Source organism: Nelusetta ayraudi, unplaced genomic scaffold (assembly GCF_046127955.1).
Source record: "Nelusetta ayraudi isolate G7.1 ecotype Tasmania unplaced genomic scaffold, CSIRO-AGI_Nayr_v1 ptg000053l, whole genome shotgun sequence".
Taxonomy (NCBI): Eukaryota; Metazoa; Chordata; class Actinopteri; order Tetraodontiformes; family Monacanthidae; genus Nelusetta; species Nelusetta ayraudi.
This window is the reverse complement of record NW_027466103.1, coordinates 5,959,387-5,974,550: the sequence shown is the minus strand read 5'-3', so window position 1 is coordinate 5,974,550 and position 15,164 is coordinate 5,959,387. Positions and strand designations below refer to the sequence as shown.

Sequence of the window (15,164 nt, the reverse complement as noted above, 5' to 3'; positions counted from 1 at the left end):
AGGCCAAACAGAGGGTGTTTTGCTCCTACAGGGTTTTGTTCAGGGTTCCGCTGAGAAAGCCCAATGCAAAGTGGGCCTACAGCCAACTGGGATGGATTCTAGGGCGGAACCTAAACAGATGGGAAATAGTATAAAGGTGAATGCAAGGTCAATCTGAGCTTCAGTGATAAAGCTGTGGGCACTGCTCATAGCAGTGTTTTAAAAGTTGACTTAAGAAAACAGATTGTGTGGTCAGAATAAACTCTTAAGACCATATTGGAGCTTTTCTTTTTTTTTTTTTTTCCCCCCTCTCCTTTCTCAGGCTTCTTTTGTCTAGATTGCCACAGGCGTAAAGCAGCAGACACCAAATGCTCAAAAAATTGTTATCATTATGTTTGTCTGGAAATCAGCAGAATGGGGGTGTTGCTTTCCAGCGGGTGGGTTTTCCTTTGGCCGTTCCGTGACTTTTCCTTTCTCTCTTCCTTTTTTGTTCTAACCCAGATTTTCATGATCAGCAGGCCCGTGCAGTGCCTGGTCCATCTCCCGGAGCACAGCCTAGACAGAGGAAATGCATACTGCAGGTAATTAATATGTCAGCCCCGCGATGGCGTACGTCAATACATCTATCAACACACTTACTTGCGACTGGAGTAGCTTGTGGGATGCTGGGGGGAGCGCCGACAGAGAGTACATTTGTCCATTAGTAAACACTTGATGGCGTGTGTGTTGTGATTGGGGTGTGCAGCGGGGTGTCTCTCTCTCTCCCTCTCCGTCCAGTTGTCGTCATTTTCTTTTTTTTTTTTTGCCCGTCAACCCCCTCATTGCTGTAAAAACACTTGCTGTTGGTTGGGTAGATTAACAGAGAGCCCCCTAATGGAGTAATTACACCGAGCCAAACATCTATTTTTCACCTGTGCTCTGCCATTATTCTCTGTCCCCCTATCCACTCCATTGGAAGTCACTTACTCTCCTTACAATGAGTTATCATTGACTGCCATTTAGACGTTCTGGAGCAATTTGTCTTACTGAGGCCACGCGCTGGCCTCATTGCAAAGAACAATCATTCTCCCTCCAATATATAAAACATTCATGGGGAAAAAGGAAGAGAAAATGCCCCACAAACAGATAGCGGAGAGTGGCTAATAGATACTATAAAGGTGACAGACGAGGAAAATAATGTAGGAGATTAGTGGGGCGGGGGGACAAGCCTGCACAACCTGCACAAAGGCTTCAGGGACTGTACGCCTGGAAAACAATCCTTCTCCAGACAAACGTGTTAAATGGGCAGTATGGCAGCCAGGGGCGGTGGTAATTGCTGTTGTTGTGGACGTCCTTCAAGTCTTCAATTCCGAATCAAACATTCTCGTTTTACTGCAGTTTTAGGTTTCTCATACTTTGTAGACTATTGGCACTAGATGATTGGAAGTATCAAGTTTCACAAGGTGCACTGCAACATTAATTAATCCAACTTTTATTTTTATTACCCCCTCTGGTTGGTCCCCCTGTTGTTTTCGATTGGCTTAACATCTTACCTTCAGTCTCTCTCCAGCATTAGTTGAAAAGCCCCTTTGTTGACAGGCCGGTGTGAGAGTCTGAAAGCAACACTAAGCAAAAATACCTGCTTCCATGGTGTCATGATTACAGTACTGAATGTTGTTTTTAAAATGTCTGAGTGTTAAAACATTTTCAAATAATGGACCGTCTATATAGTAACCAATGTTTAGTTGAAATAATGAAATAGTTGCTAAAATGATAATGGTGCTTGGTCCTATACACCACGCATGGCCTGAAGGATTCTGGTACTTTCAGGGGTGGAGCTCATACCACAGGAATGGTATTATGGAAAATATTTCTAATATCCAGAAATCAGCCAGGGTTTACAACCATCTCGCTTTAAAGTTTAATCAGGCAGTATTAATTATTCGTCAAACTAATATAAACTACGTCAATTCTCTGAGGTTTAGGATTTAGGCGGTAATGAATGTGAGTTGAGGTTGGAATTTGCCCTCTTTGTTTTGCCTCCGCCTCCTTTTCATCCCAGTTTTAACTTAAACTAGGCGCTTTAGCTGCTGCAGATGTGCAGCTACCAATCAACTCAAACACGGCTAAGCTTAAGAAGGGACGCATTCCTTAAAGGCGACTCGGCCGCTGTGCATCCTTTTCAGCCTCCCCAGAAAGGGTTAATCACGCTCTTAACTTGATGATTTGTCGGATTATTCCCTCGCACTGGCCAGCACAATGACAAATAACCGTCCTTTTTCTGGCACTGATAATCGGGACAACTTTAACATTTCTTACCAACACAAGTGAAACCATTAATCCTGGGTGATGCCGCCGATAAGTGGTGACTGCGGAGTAATGGCCCTGTCACCTTAAAAAAAGGGGAGGGAGGGGGTGGGGTTGAAAACTTAACAATTAAAACAAGACAGCCATTATATTTAGTCCGTCCTGTCTCTTTGTGTCATCAGGAACCATCTGCCACTGGGAATAGACAAAATAATTAAAGGCGCGTTCGCCGATTAGGAATAATAGGTTAAAATGATCAGTTTAATCACCGGCCGGTGGTTGCAGAGAGGCTTTGGACGAGAAAGGGAATTTCAAAGAGATTCTGTTCGCCGAATTATTGGCATCAACTTTGATGTTCAGAAATTCAATTGAGAATTTGTTTCATTGGTTTATCAGTTTCAGGCAATAGATAGTGGACAAAATTGAATGTTTTAGCTCTCCAACTGACTCATGGAACCACCTCTGGGTTCTTTGCAGTGGTCAATCAATGGAATTAATGAAAAGAGTTGTTGTTTTCATGCCTATATGTATGAATCTCTGTTATGGACATTTGTCATGGATACAGCTTAATGTAACAGAAAAGGCTAGGCGAGTGCTTAAAAAAACAACTTGGAAAACAACACATCGACAATTACACAAAGAAACACAAGTTAAGGCGTTGTGTTTAATTTTTTTATGAAAGCATTCTCCACAGATGAATCCTATACAAGCATTGTGATTTGATTGATGTTTTGTTGCACCAGTTACGCTCGATAAATTTACTTCCAACCCTTTGAATACTTTCGACGTGGATGATAACTCCATGCTAAGTGTTTGAATGTGAGCCCGCCGTCAGTGCCGTGCGGAAATATTCAAAGACCTCACACTTGCTAATTGAAATTTCCTCAGTTTAATGGTCTTTGCCGTCATATGTTCTCCTCGTCATTACGGCTGTCTCCTGCGCTAATCAGTTGTTGATGCAGAAGCCATGAGGTGTTTTACCAGAACTGACAGGACGATGATAAACATGCATAATTGAGCTTTTGATTGATTATGATTTTAGATTATTTGCCTCATTTTCTTTTAACAACCTCACATATCTTGACATAAAGTAAGAAGAAAAAAATTGAATTAAAAAAAATCTTTTACACTGCACATTTGGTGTGTCAATATTGTTAGCTGTGATGTAAATTTAGTACTAATAACTTTGAACACAGCTGGACTCTCTGGGGTGAAATGCGTTGTGTTATCAGAATAAGATGAAAACGCGCCAACTTAATTGTTCAAGGCTGCTTGAGATGGAAAAATCTGTCCAAGTTTATCTGTGAAAGATTTTTTGTTCTTTTGCATTTCATCAAGCACACTGACTAAAACGGGACAATCGCAGGGAGTCACAGTCGAGCTAATTAGGATATTTATAGAATTAGCACTAATTATCATTAAATAAGGCTTTTACCATCTATTATGATCATGACTGAGCAATCAAGTAGAGTATGAAACGATTTATCTAAGCCATCCACTGAAAATGAAAACCAATATTCAAATGTGTTTGTACGATTTGAATTTAGGAACCTTTCAAGCAGGAGATGGCGTCTGCTTTTATCCAGGTCTATTTATTTATTTATTTTTAATTTTCCTTAAAATCATTCTGGTTCTGAGCCATCAGTCTGAGTCACAGCTTTTTTTTATTTCCTATTTTTTCCAACCCTGAAGCCTTGTTTCATGCAGTCGTTCATCCCACTCAGCCTTTCTAGTCGGTGACGTAGTTCCAAGCACTTGGTACTTAGTATTTCTGTGGCTGCAGCACTGTTTTGATCAAAGCGGTTCTGGGGCCTGAGTTTCAAATCCTCCAAAGCCCATTTTGGCTACTCTTTGTTTAGCCCATTGGCATTCTGACCCCATGCCTCTCAGACTTTGAACTCAAATCTTGGAAAAGCCGTATCGCTTCTTTAAACACATTATCAGTGGGTGAGGTTTTAAGAATATCACTAATCATCTTAAGGTTTTAGTGCAGTGTGGCAGTATCATTCTAGTCTTGGGGGCCCATTTACTGGCATGGGCCCTGTAAGAAGTTTCCTGTGAAGGGTATAATGCCAGCAAATGAAACAACCTAAACCCACTCTGATGTAATTATTTGCTGTCAAGAAGATAAATAAAATGCTTTACTTGACACGATGTAGAAGACCAAGTTTTTGATTATTGGGATTGATAGAAAACGAATGAATTGCTGTTAAGATACTGAGAGTAGAAAGGTGACGGCATCAAACTTTAGGACGACTGTAACACTTTTAATGAAGCTAAACATTTTTAAGTTTGCAGACGCAACTTAAGCAACTGTTGTTTTTTTGGAAGTTTCAGTTTATCATTTGAATTTGTTGTGTCTTGGTAATAAATTTGGAAGTGTGCTATTAATGAATTTATTTTACTTAAAAAAAACAACATTTTCGCCGTGACGACCACGCTTCTAACCTATTAAAAGTGTTTGTTTCAAATCCAGACTAATCAGGCTCACATCTGCTTTTGACACAGAACCATTGCGCTCAGCATGCATCAGCGCAACCCCCCTTTATTAGCCGATGATACTAATGAAAGCCAAATTTAAGCCACACGGACAAAATTTAATAACATCCGCGTGAGCAGATCGCACCATCTCTTTGTGCGCCATCTTCAAAATGCGTTTGTGCTCGTATTGTCGCGCGCAAGTCCATTCTCATCCCACCGCCGCCCCCTCTTTCACGTCCTCATTCTCATTGGTGCCCATGCTCAATATCTGGCGCCTTGAATCACATTGTCTTCTATCTGGAAATATTTCAGCTGCATATCTGCCTCTCGAAAAGAGAGAAGAAGATAAAGGGGAAGACGGTAAAAACACACCCTGTTGTGTGAATCCTGGAGAAGGCCTTGAACCCTGCCATTCATCCCTTTCACTTCATCAGCTGAGTCTAATTGCCACAGAGGACAGGATACCCAGAGCCCAATTGTTCCTTATCCTCTTTGGAGCCTCTGAGGCATGAAAAGCGAAAGGCCTGCTTTTGATCTTTTTTTGTTAGTTTTTTTTCTCCCCCACCCCACCCCCCCACCACCCCATCATCCTCTGCTATCTTTCCCCTAAGAGGGAGACACTCTTTTCAAACTGTGCCCCCTTCTTCAGCCACGCAAAATAATTATCAAGCTCTGCTTCATCAAATAATGGTAGATACCGGAGGTCATGATGGGGAGGGCCAGAGGTCTGCCGGGGTGGCCCTAAGACTTGGTCCGGCTCCCAACTCATCTCGGAGGCATGCTCCTTAGCTGCGACTACCTTTATATACCTTGACCCCGGGTTTTCGTTTGTCTGTCCTAATGAGACCCTCTCACGCAGCCAATGCAATAGAGGTCTTGCAATGGCAGGGTTTGGAGGCCAAAGTACAATGAGACGCAGGGCCATGCTCAGACAAGGGCGCATCTGTGCTATCTTATTAAGCCTTGGAAAAGAGCTCATGCGTCTCAACGTCCCATAGGCGTTGAGTGCAGATCTGTTGACACCTACTTGTCCTCGCGGTTGACACCTTTCTGTGTGTGGAGACAGGCACACCCAAGTTCTTGTTAGAAGTAATTCTTGGCGAGGCAAAGTGCTTAACTCGGTTTGGGTGGCCATGTGGCACAGGGAGAAAGAATGCAGTCTGGTAATGATGAAAAATTCCTGGGGATTAGAGAAACGATAAGAAATGCCAAAGACGGAAGGTCAGGGCCCAGTTTGCCTCTTTTAAAATGGTTGAATTATTATTATTATCATTATTATCATTATTATTATTATAATTATTATCTAAGAAAAAAAAAACTTTTGTAGGTTCAAGAACACACGTTTTGTTATCTTAAATACAATAATTTGAAATGGCTTATTCAGAGCTCTGTTAGACACATTCCGTTTTCTCTCCCATAAATTCACATGCCCTAGATGCCAGTTAATACTGTGTGCCGTTTAAAAAGGAAAGAAAGGAACAAAGAAAGAAGCACACGCACACAGACACACACACACACGTCCCAAGGAGCAGGGAGACATAAGATAGCCTACCCACTCACCCATCCCACTTAATACAAAAAAAACAAAAAAAAAACAGGGACATAATAACGTGCGATAAGTGGAGCAAAATGACAAACAAAAACAGAAGTGGGCAAACAAAAACCTTTAAGCAATCATGTTAAGCATGCCTAACATCTGAGCGCTGAGCGAGAACAAAGCGAGGCTCCTGTCAGCGCATCGATCCACTCCTGAAGGCACACACATCCACAGCTCTCTGATTGCTCCATGCCTCTCGCGCCTCTCTCCTATGTGCCTCCAACTCTCAGCGCTCCGGCTCCTTTTCTGAGAATGCGCTTATCGATCTGGCCCACTTCGTTGGAGTTAACTCAGTGATAAAACCTGACCAAGGGCTTCCAATGGCCTAAAAGAGTTGGGAGAGCTGGGTAAAATTCTGAAGAAAAAAGAAAGAAAGACTGGTGGCTAAATCCACAAAACATCTTGTCATAGTGATATTGTAGAGGTGGGGGGAGTGGAGGTTCTTATTTTTAAAATTTAACCCCCGATTTGCCTGCAGCCTTGAAATGCAGTGCCCTAAAAATACACCCTGACCTCTCTTGTGTTAGTGCATCTTGTTAGGCAAGTTCAGGGCGTCCCAAGTGAAATTGCAAAGAACCATTAAATGTGGCTTATACAGTACTTCTAGAAAGTAGTTCAACCATTAAGTTAAATTAGTGTTGTCCAGGAAGATTTGAATTACTTAGCCTCCTGTGGGCTGAGCCTTACACATGTATATAAAATATATTAATTTTACCACTAGAGGAGTCATTATCTCCTTTGTTATTCATCCTGGTTATTGCAGCAGCCGTGCATCCACCAAGTTAAACCCATTAACACTCTACACAATTTGCACCCATGTATTCCAATAGGGTATCCTCACTCCAGACTCACTTTTGACCTGAGTAAACATGAAAAAATACTACTATAAGTGTGATCTGTGAATACAATTTTAGCCATTGTGATGCTGTTGTCTTTTGGTGTGTTTTGCTCATATAAGGCATACACAAAGATATCAGTGTTTATTAAATGGGGAAAAAAAGTGACTCATGTTTTGTGTGCGTGCATGTGTGTACAATCGTGCCTTGGGAGTGCGATTACATTCTATGTCAGTTTGTGTATATTTTTGCAAGTGTGTTGTGCTGTCATGTTTGTAACATTCCATGTGGGAGGGTCTGTTGATAAGTAAGCCATCTGTAGTGTTCTGCCGAACGACATGTTGTAAGGCGAGATTTGAGAGTGTGGAGAGACTTGACTTGACAAATCTTGGCACATAATGAGACAGAAGGGAGTAAAGGCAGAAGTCTGTCCAGAGATAAACAATTAGATTTGTCCCTGAGGTAAAGGGGCCGGGCATTGTGAGGACTCTCAGACTAACAAAATCAATACGGCTTCCAGTAAGAACACTCAAGGGGTAGAGTGATGAAGAGGTTATCATTCATTTCTCAGATTAGGAACCTCATACACAATAAGGAACAGCAACACTTAAGTAAAAAAAAAGAAAATCAATCTGATCACTGTTAGGAAAGCTGCTTGTCGGCGACGCACGCATTTAAAAGGTATGCAACGATCAGTCAAACATCATTGGCCTTAATGAGGCGTGATGGCGCAGATCGACGGGGGATGCGGGACCCGACTCCGCGGCCAGTTTTCCTTCAGCAGCCAAGTAGCGAGGGGATCTTAAAAGGAGGCAGCTTTTGGGACCGGAGCTTTCACACCCTATGATAAAACCATAATGGGGCATGAGCCGCAGACAGAGTCCCTTTGCGTTTGCGGCCCCCTCTCAGGTCCTGCCCAGACTTGACGTTCTAATCTAACATCTCACCACTGTTCCCAGCAGGCCTCGCAGGGCCAGCGCTGCCAGGGCAGGGAGGGCCGGACATGTTGGCCGCCCTCGCACTCGCGCTGGCTCCGTAGAAGACAACATAAAAAAAAGAAAGGGAGAGCGAACGGGAGGTGGGGGTGGGGGGTGTTGTCGGGGTGCGAGTGGGGCAGGCGACCGCCGGCTCGCGTGCGATGGCTGTGAAGGCGAGGGCGGACTCCTCAGAGACTGGGAGGCGCTGACCATAAAGGTGTGAGGCTGAGCCGCGACCGGCCCCCTCGCTTCATCTCCATGGAGACGGGGGGACGTGGCACCCCAGTGGGCTTGTCTCCGCTGTGGCCCCGGAGCAGCGAGAGCACTTGGGGATGTGGCCTGACCATCACCTGGGCTCCTGGGGAGCAGGAGGCTCTGCTCCGGTGACCTTCAACAACCTGCCAGTCTGTCATCTCGGCTCAGGGAGTAACAAGAATGAAATCAGCCTGGGAGTTGTGTGCACAGACATTGTTTACGGGGTTACTGTAGCAGTGGAGGAGGCCCTTTGTTCCGGCGGGACACACTTTTATCGGCGTTACCTCTTTTATGTTTTGAATTTCAACCCATAGTGCTCCTCTTGCCAAAACATTGTAAAGCTGTGTCCCGCAGTCCTCCTGTCATTCACATGCTGTATATTATTACCACTGCTGTTGTGATTAGTGGCATTGCTCTGTGTTATTATGTCGGTCTCTTATTTCATTTTCGACCATCTGGAATCGTTAAGCTAGAGGGTTATGGATAAGTAGTACACCATTAAAAGGAAGTGAATATGTCGAATTATGTTTTTGATTAACATTCTCAAAGTACGTTGAAAGTAAATGGTTGGCCAGTCTGTACAATTTTTAGCTCTAAAAATATTTTTTTATACTGTTAAATAATAAACAATGTAAGACTGTAATGTAAAAAACATAATCAATAATAATATAATAAAAAAAAATAAAGGTCAGTATATTACGTGTAAAATAGGTTGGCATCCTGTTGAACAATGTAGGACTAATTATCTTTTATTTGACTGACCTCTTACCAAATGTTTTTAATTTGATGATCATCAACAATGGCAAATATGGCTTATTCCAACAGCAGCAAATATGATTTGCATTTGAACTCTGATACAAGAAAGCAGCAGCAGCATGGCATGCCTTGAAAATTGCAAAAGTAACATGGTATTGCACGTTATTTACCAGACCAGCACCGGGATTTTTCAGGCGGTGGAATCTTTTGGCTTAGCAAAACAAACATTAAAATGCAAATAAGGACGCTTTCTTATGTTTCGGTGGCGCGGACATCACAGTAGTAAATAATTCAGCATGCTTAGATACATAATCAGGAACATCAGAGTAAAGCCTGTATAATATTATCGACCATTGTTGGTGGCGGAGTGATAAATTATTGCCAAATGGGATCTCATATCTTCTACATTTGAGTGTAGAGCAGCGCCATCCAAGGCGCTCCCTGGAGACACTTGTGTTGCATTATCTGACAAACCAATACAGGAGATTCTGCGGAAAAATCTGTGCCGTCTTCGTTTCAGCCAAAAAAAAAAGAAAAAAAAGAAAGGGGATTTTGAATGGAGCGGCGACTCTTTATGCAGAGCTGAGACGCGACACCTTCCAGACAGTGAGAGATGGCGAGCCCTAATAATACCGAGCCGCACAATGGTTCTGACAGGCGAGCAATAAAGCAATCAGGGTCCCAGGCATTCCAAATCTCTTTTGCCGCCCACCCTCTAACAGACTGGGAGATGGGCGGCTGACCTGTGAGCTGTCAATCATGGGGGATACCTGCTGGAGCCTGATCAGGGAGAGAGGCTGAGGGCAGCGGTCCATCAGATCTGTTTTCACACTCCAGACACTAACATTGCGAGCATAACCACAGACACAAAAAAGCCCCCACTGCCTAGCTCTTAATTAGGAGACGTGTGTTGTTTGGAGGGGGTAGCATGGGAGAGTGTGTGTGTGTGTGTGTGTGTGTGTGTGTGTGTGTGTGTGTGTGTGTGTGTGTGTGTGTGTGTGTGTGTGTGTGTGTGTGTGTGTGTGTGTGGCGGGGAGCCTTGTTTAGTTTAAATGCTTATGGGAGCGCCTTAGATATAGGAGGATAGAAAGTGGAATCCCGGCGAGACGCAGAATAACCTTTTCCCTTGATTTAGGAATCAGCCATTGATCTGTTGCGATGTTTTTTGCGCGACAGAGCGGGGGAGCTCTTTCTGCATCGCCCCCGTGTGTGTGGCGTTCCACGCCATCCGCATCAGATGGGTGGTGGCGGCGCGGAGGGTGGGCAGGAGTGAAGCCCTGTTCATTAGCCGTCAGCAGCCTGCAGCAGCAAATAGATAACCATAATACTGCGGTTAGTTAATGGCTTTCTGGTGTTTCCTCCAGAGCCTTCCTGTCTGAGCGCCGACTGCTAAAAACTCCTCCACTGTTTTCTCCCTACGTTTTTTTTTTTTTTTTTCCCCAAACGGGGAGTCTTGAGTCCTGCCTCCTAACTAAAGACCGTGCACAAGCTGTCTGACCACTTAGACCGACATTAAAGAGCTGACAGTAACATCTTGTCCACGACTGGACTCCTCGTCAGTGACTGGAAGAGCCCTCTCAATACGTCCTGATAGGCGGACAATTTGATCGATGCTAATGATGACGCGGCCGCTAAAATGGGAGGCCAAACTACGAATTTACAGGGAGAGGGGAATAAAATAATGTGGAAGAAACGTTGGAGGCCGCCATGGATGCACCTGCACTTGTTTGTTTTGGTGAAGCTATGATGCACAGCTGCGATATCTAGGAGTATGTTTTGTTTTGTTTTTTAGCATCAATTACTGCATTTCCATTAGTTTTTCACAAAATAAAAGCAATATTTCTAAAATTTACACAAAGTACAATTGCGATTTGCTGGTGTTTCCATTGAATGGTGAGAAGCGCATAAACTGTAATTCTCGTAAAATCTTGCAGTACGCGATTTTACAAGAATTACATTCGCTTTTGTTTGTTCACGTTTCTTTGCTGTCAAGAATGGTTGTTAAATTTTTCTCTTTGATTACTTGTAAAAAAATATTCCGTCTCCTCCTCCATCTAAACATAACGTGACCCCGTACGTCACGTCCACTGACGTGTGAATTCGAAAAAAGTGATTGTCACTTTTGCGATATACCTCTATCTCGATATGTTTGAAAAAGCACCTCTTGAGAGCGTCAAAACCTTTTAGTGATATTTGAGAGGTTTTTTTTGAAGTTTAGGTGTTTCCACTGCCAGTTTTTATTGCCATATTTAGGTTTTGCGCAATTCTAGGGCTAATGGAAACAAAGCTCGTAGTTATCTTCTTGAGAAAATCTGAGGTAACGTCGTGCATATGTTCACACACAAGAGTGGCATCACAGCTAGCCAGCATCCACAACACAAAAACTATTTTGTGCCTCATTCACAGCACCTATTTTGTTAAGAATTCACTTCCTCCAGACTCCCCGGGAATTTTAGAAGTCCATCTGCTTGCTCAGTTTTTTTTTTTTGAGTGTTTATGCAGAAAAATAGTTTTGATGCCTGCTGTTTGTGATGCCACCCGGCCACTGATACCTCTCCCAGGTTGATCGCCGCAGCCTGGTGTTCATTTCACCTTCCGAGTTCCTGGCCGTGTTGGTTTTGTCCTCATGTAAAGCATCGGTTTAAGCAGGAACCTTTAAGACAGAGTATGTTTTTTGTAGGAGGGTATAAACATAGGGCTAAATTTGCTGTTTTCCAGAGGGCTAGGAAGTTTTTTGGATTTCTGATGGAGATGTGAAAAAATTTATCTAATATGAGACCTTTCATAAATGTCAGCAGTGTTTTTCCTTAATAGGATGCTGAAGGTCTATTCTTTGCACCTCAGCCTGAGTCCAACTATAGCCGTTATAACGTACCAGCTAAATATGCCAAAGAATCACTACTTAAAGCTTTGTGTTTGTGTTTTATTGTTGTGTTATTGTTTTTCCCTGAAGATAGTTCAAACATGCTACTGATTGGCTCAATAGTTTATTAATATTCCCAATCAGTAAATTGCTGTGTTGATATTCAGTGTGTGAATTTGTTATTTTTTGGATTATAATAGACTTCCTACAGGAGGGACTATTGTCACCTTGTTTGTTGTGCAGTTTTATGCTCCATCCGTGATAACAGTGAAAACTTAAATGCCTGCATTTAAACTAAAGTGCTGCAAAAAAGGAGAAAAGTGATGCCACGTTTGCTGAAGAACTTTATTTCGCAGCTTTTTATTTCAAATATATGAATAAAAATAGGACACCTCCTAATGGTTAGTGTATGGTTTTTCACTGAGTCTACAAAAGATGTTGTAGATTGTGATATGTCCTACACTGGGATTTGACATTCTACCCATGTGACTGGGCCCTACTGAACTGTGTGCACATACTGTCCACATTCCAGTGGAGGTTGCTAAGCCCAGGCTTGCCAATTGTCTGGAGATCCCGGATTGATGCGAAGGAACCACCGTTTTCCTCTCCGAAGTCCGTCAGTGGGGCTTTACTCTGCATGTCCAGCAAAGTCAAAACACTTTAATCCATTAACGGTACATTATCCCACTAATTAAATTAGCCACCTCTCCTACAGAATCAATTGGCGCTAATAAAAAGTCAAAATCTGTTCTTCAGCTGCCTGCTAGAAAGCTCATCTCATGTGTAGTGATCCGCTGGGAGTTCCAGCCACAGGATGTTTTGGAGGGGCAGGCACTGAGGCCTCTCACTGAAATAACCCTCTCTGTAGAGATGGCTTGATATTGCTTTTAAATGCCAAACCTCAAACTCGCTTTACCTTAGTTTTATTCGTTCATGTTTGCCAGTTTAATGATTATTATTTAAACCTGGCTGCCCCTGAACAGGGATATTATTTCTCGTGTGGTTGCACAAATTAAACCATTAAAAGGGAAGTAATGTTTTCTTTTGTTTGTTTGTTTGTTTGTCGGTAGAAGGTTTTTCTGTTAATTTTCAAAGTGAGTCTGCTTTTGAGCCCATGCAATGTTGGCCTTCCTCCTGCTTTCATTCTAATATTGACTGCTTGTTTGAATGACTGCCAAATGGGTGAATTGTAATAGTTTAAGACACTTTTATTGTCAATCTCTGTTATGGAACCAGATATAACAAAACATATAACAAAAAAAATAATTAAAGCTGACAACTGTAAAACAATGCCGTACACTGTAAAGTCTTTTTAAAATAACCTCTATGAAATTAAATAGAAGCACTTCCTCAGAGTGTAATGCACCTCAACTTGGAGTATCTCAACCTGGAGGTGGACATCTAAATACCACTAATTTCTACCAGTAATTTCTTACCCTTGTGGAACATTACCAATAAATTATATAACCAAAGTGTCCAAATACGCAGAGACCGTTTGGTTACAAAATGATTTTAGTCACACGACATAGATATTTTTTTTCCTCACATCACATCAGTTCTCCCAGTGACTCATGTCAGGAAACACTACGTGGATGTGAGCTCCTAATGCATCCAACACTAATTGTGACTTATTGAGTTGTTTGTCTCCAACATTTCCCAAACAGGGAAAAAAAAAATAATAAAAAAACCTTGGGGTTTCCTTCTCGACAATGGAAACTGCAGTTCTGAAATCTACCGGGAAACATGCGGGAACTCATTTTGCCTGTATTGCTATATATTATGGAGCTGAACAGCATCAACAACCTCAAGCACTGTTGTCTTTCTGTTTAAAATAGGTGAGCCCATCCAGGTGGGACTTGTGTAATGGATAAAATGTGAAATTATTCTTGGCTTTTATCTTTCAGATTCCTGTTTGTTATGCAAATTCATCAAACAAACTTTAATGTTAGATATGTTTAAACAGTTTGTGTTTTCTGTGTGTGACTCTTGAATTAACATCACTAAAATCCCAGAGTCTTTCCCGTCCCTTTTCCGGCATATGGTATCTGGCATATGGCTCTTTTATGTGTACGGTCAGTGATAGAAGATGAAAGCAGTGTATGTTTTAGGACAGATTTTTTTTTCTTTCTTTTTTCCCTTTTTCCTGTCGGGCTCCATTTGACAGTGACTAATGACTTTTGCAGGATTCTTTACATAAACAGTCCCACTGTGGTGGTCTGTGAAACGACATCACTTTTGTCTGAAGCAGCTTTGAGTCGATGCGGCTCGTCTCCATGTCCTCCTCTACATGTATGTGATCTTCTGCAGCTGGGACGCAGAGGCCCACATGCATTTTGCATCGCCCTTGGTTATTGTTGGGTCTGTGAGGGGCAGAGTTTTATCGGACCACTCAGTCAGTGACATCACATCTGTCTGCATGTGACAGGATTTTTAGTCTCCCTCCCCTGCAGTTTTGTTAATGGTGTTTCCATCTGAAAAAGGTCAATGCAAAAGACAAACTCGATTGTAGAAATATTTTTTGGAAGTTTTTTGAAGAGGACTTTGAGTGGAGTAAATAAATAAACTGACTTCCTTATGCTGGTAGCAGAAACAGTCAATGAGGAGACAAACTTGTAATCTATATTAAAAACACAAGGATACTTCTAATTGTAACCATCTTGACCAGGCTTACATCACCACAGTTTGATTAGTTTATACATTTTTTTGCAAGCATTTCCTCATATGTGCAAAACTGCATTGGTTCACCTGTGACCTATTACCACCTGATAAAATTTGCTCAATTCAGAATTTCTTTCTTTTTTTTCTTTTTTTTTTAAGAAAACTTTCCAAACATTTGATATAATTAACGATGTAAGCTAAGCTTCTGCGAGCTTCTAATTTGTCCACTTTTTTTTGTCAAGATTTATAAGGCAGAATTAGATCTACACCAAAGATCACAGAGTTCTGCAAGGCAGGAATTAGCACTGTAGAGATCCCAACGAGAGATCCCATCACGCTCTCTTCCTGATGTCTGGCTTCGTCTTGTTAATTTTCCCATTTTTCAACTTCAGCGCAAAGACGCGGCAAAGCAAACAAACACGGACGCCTTCCCCCGACAACCTCTCCCCTTTTATTGGCAGCTGATACATGAACAA

The 15,164-nt window shown here is 42.3% G+C and overlaps 1 long non-coding RNA gene across 1 annotated transcript in view; it reads left to right on the top strand.

Moving 5' to 3' along the window:
• The first annotated feature begins 467 nt into the window (after positions 1-467).
• The window catches only part of LOC142896509 (uncharacterized), a 54,718-nt gene continuing 40,021 nt past the window's right edge, over positions 468-15,164 (top strand). Inside the window, exon 1 of the long non-coding RNA XR_012928363.1 lies at positions 468-560. This is a non-coding gene — a long non-coding RNA (uncharacterized LOC142896509). The remainder of the gene's footprint in view (positions 561-15,164) is intronic.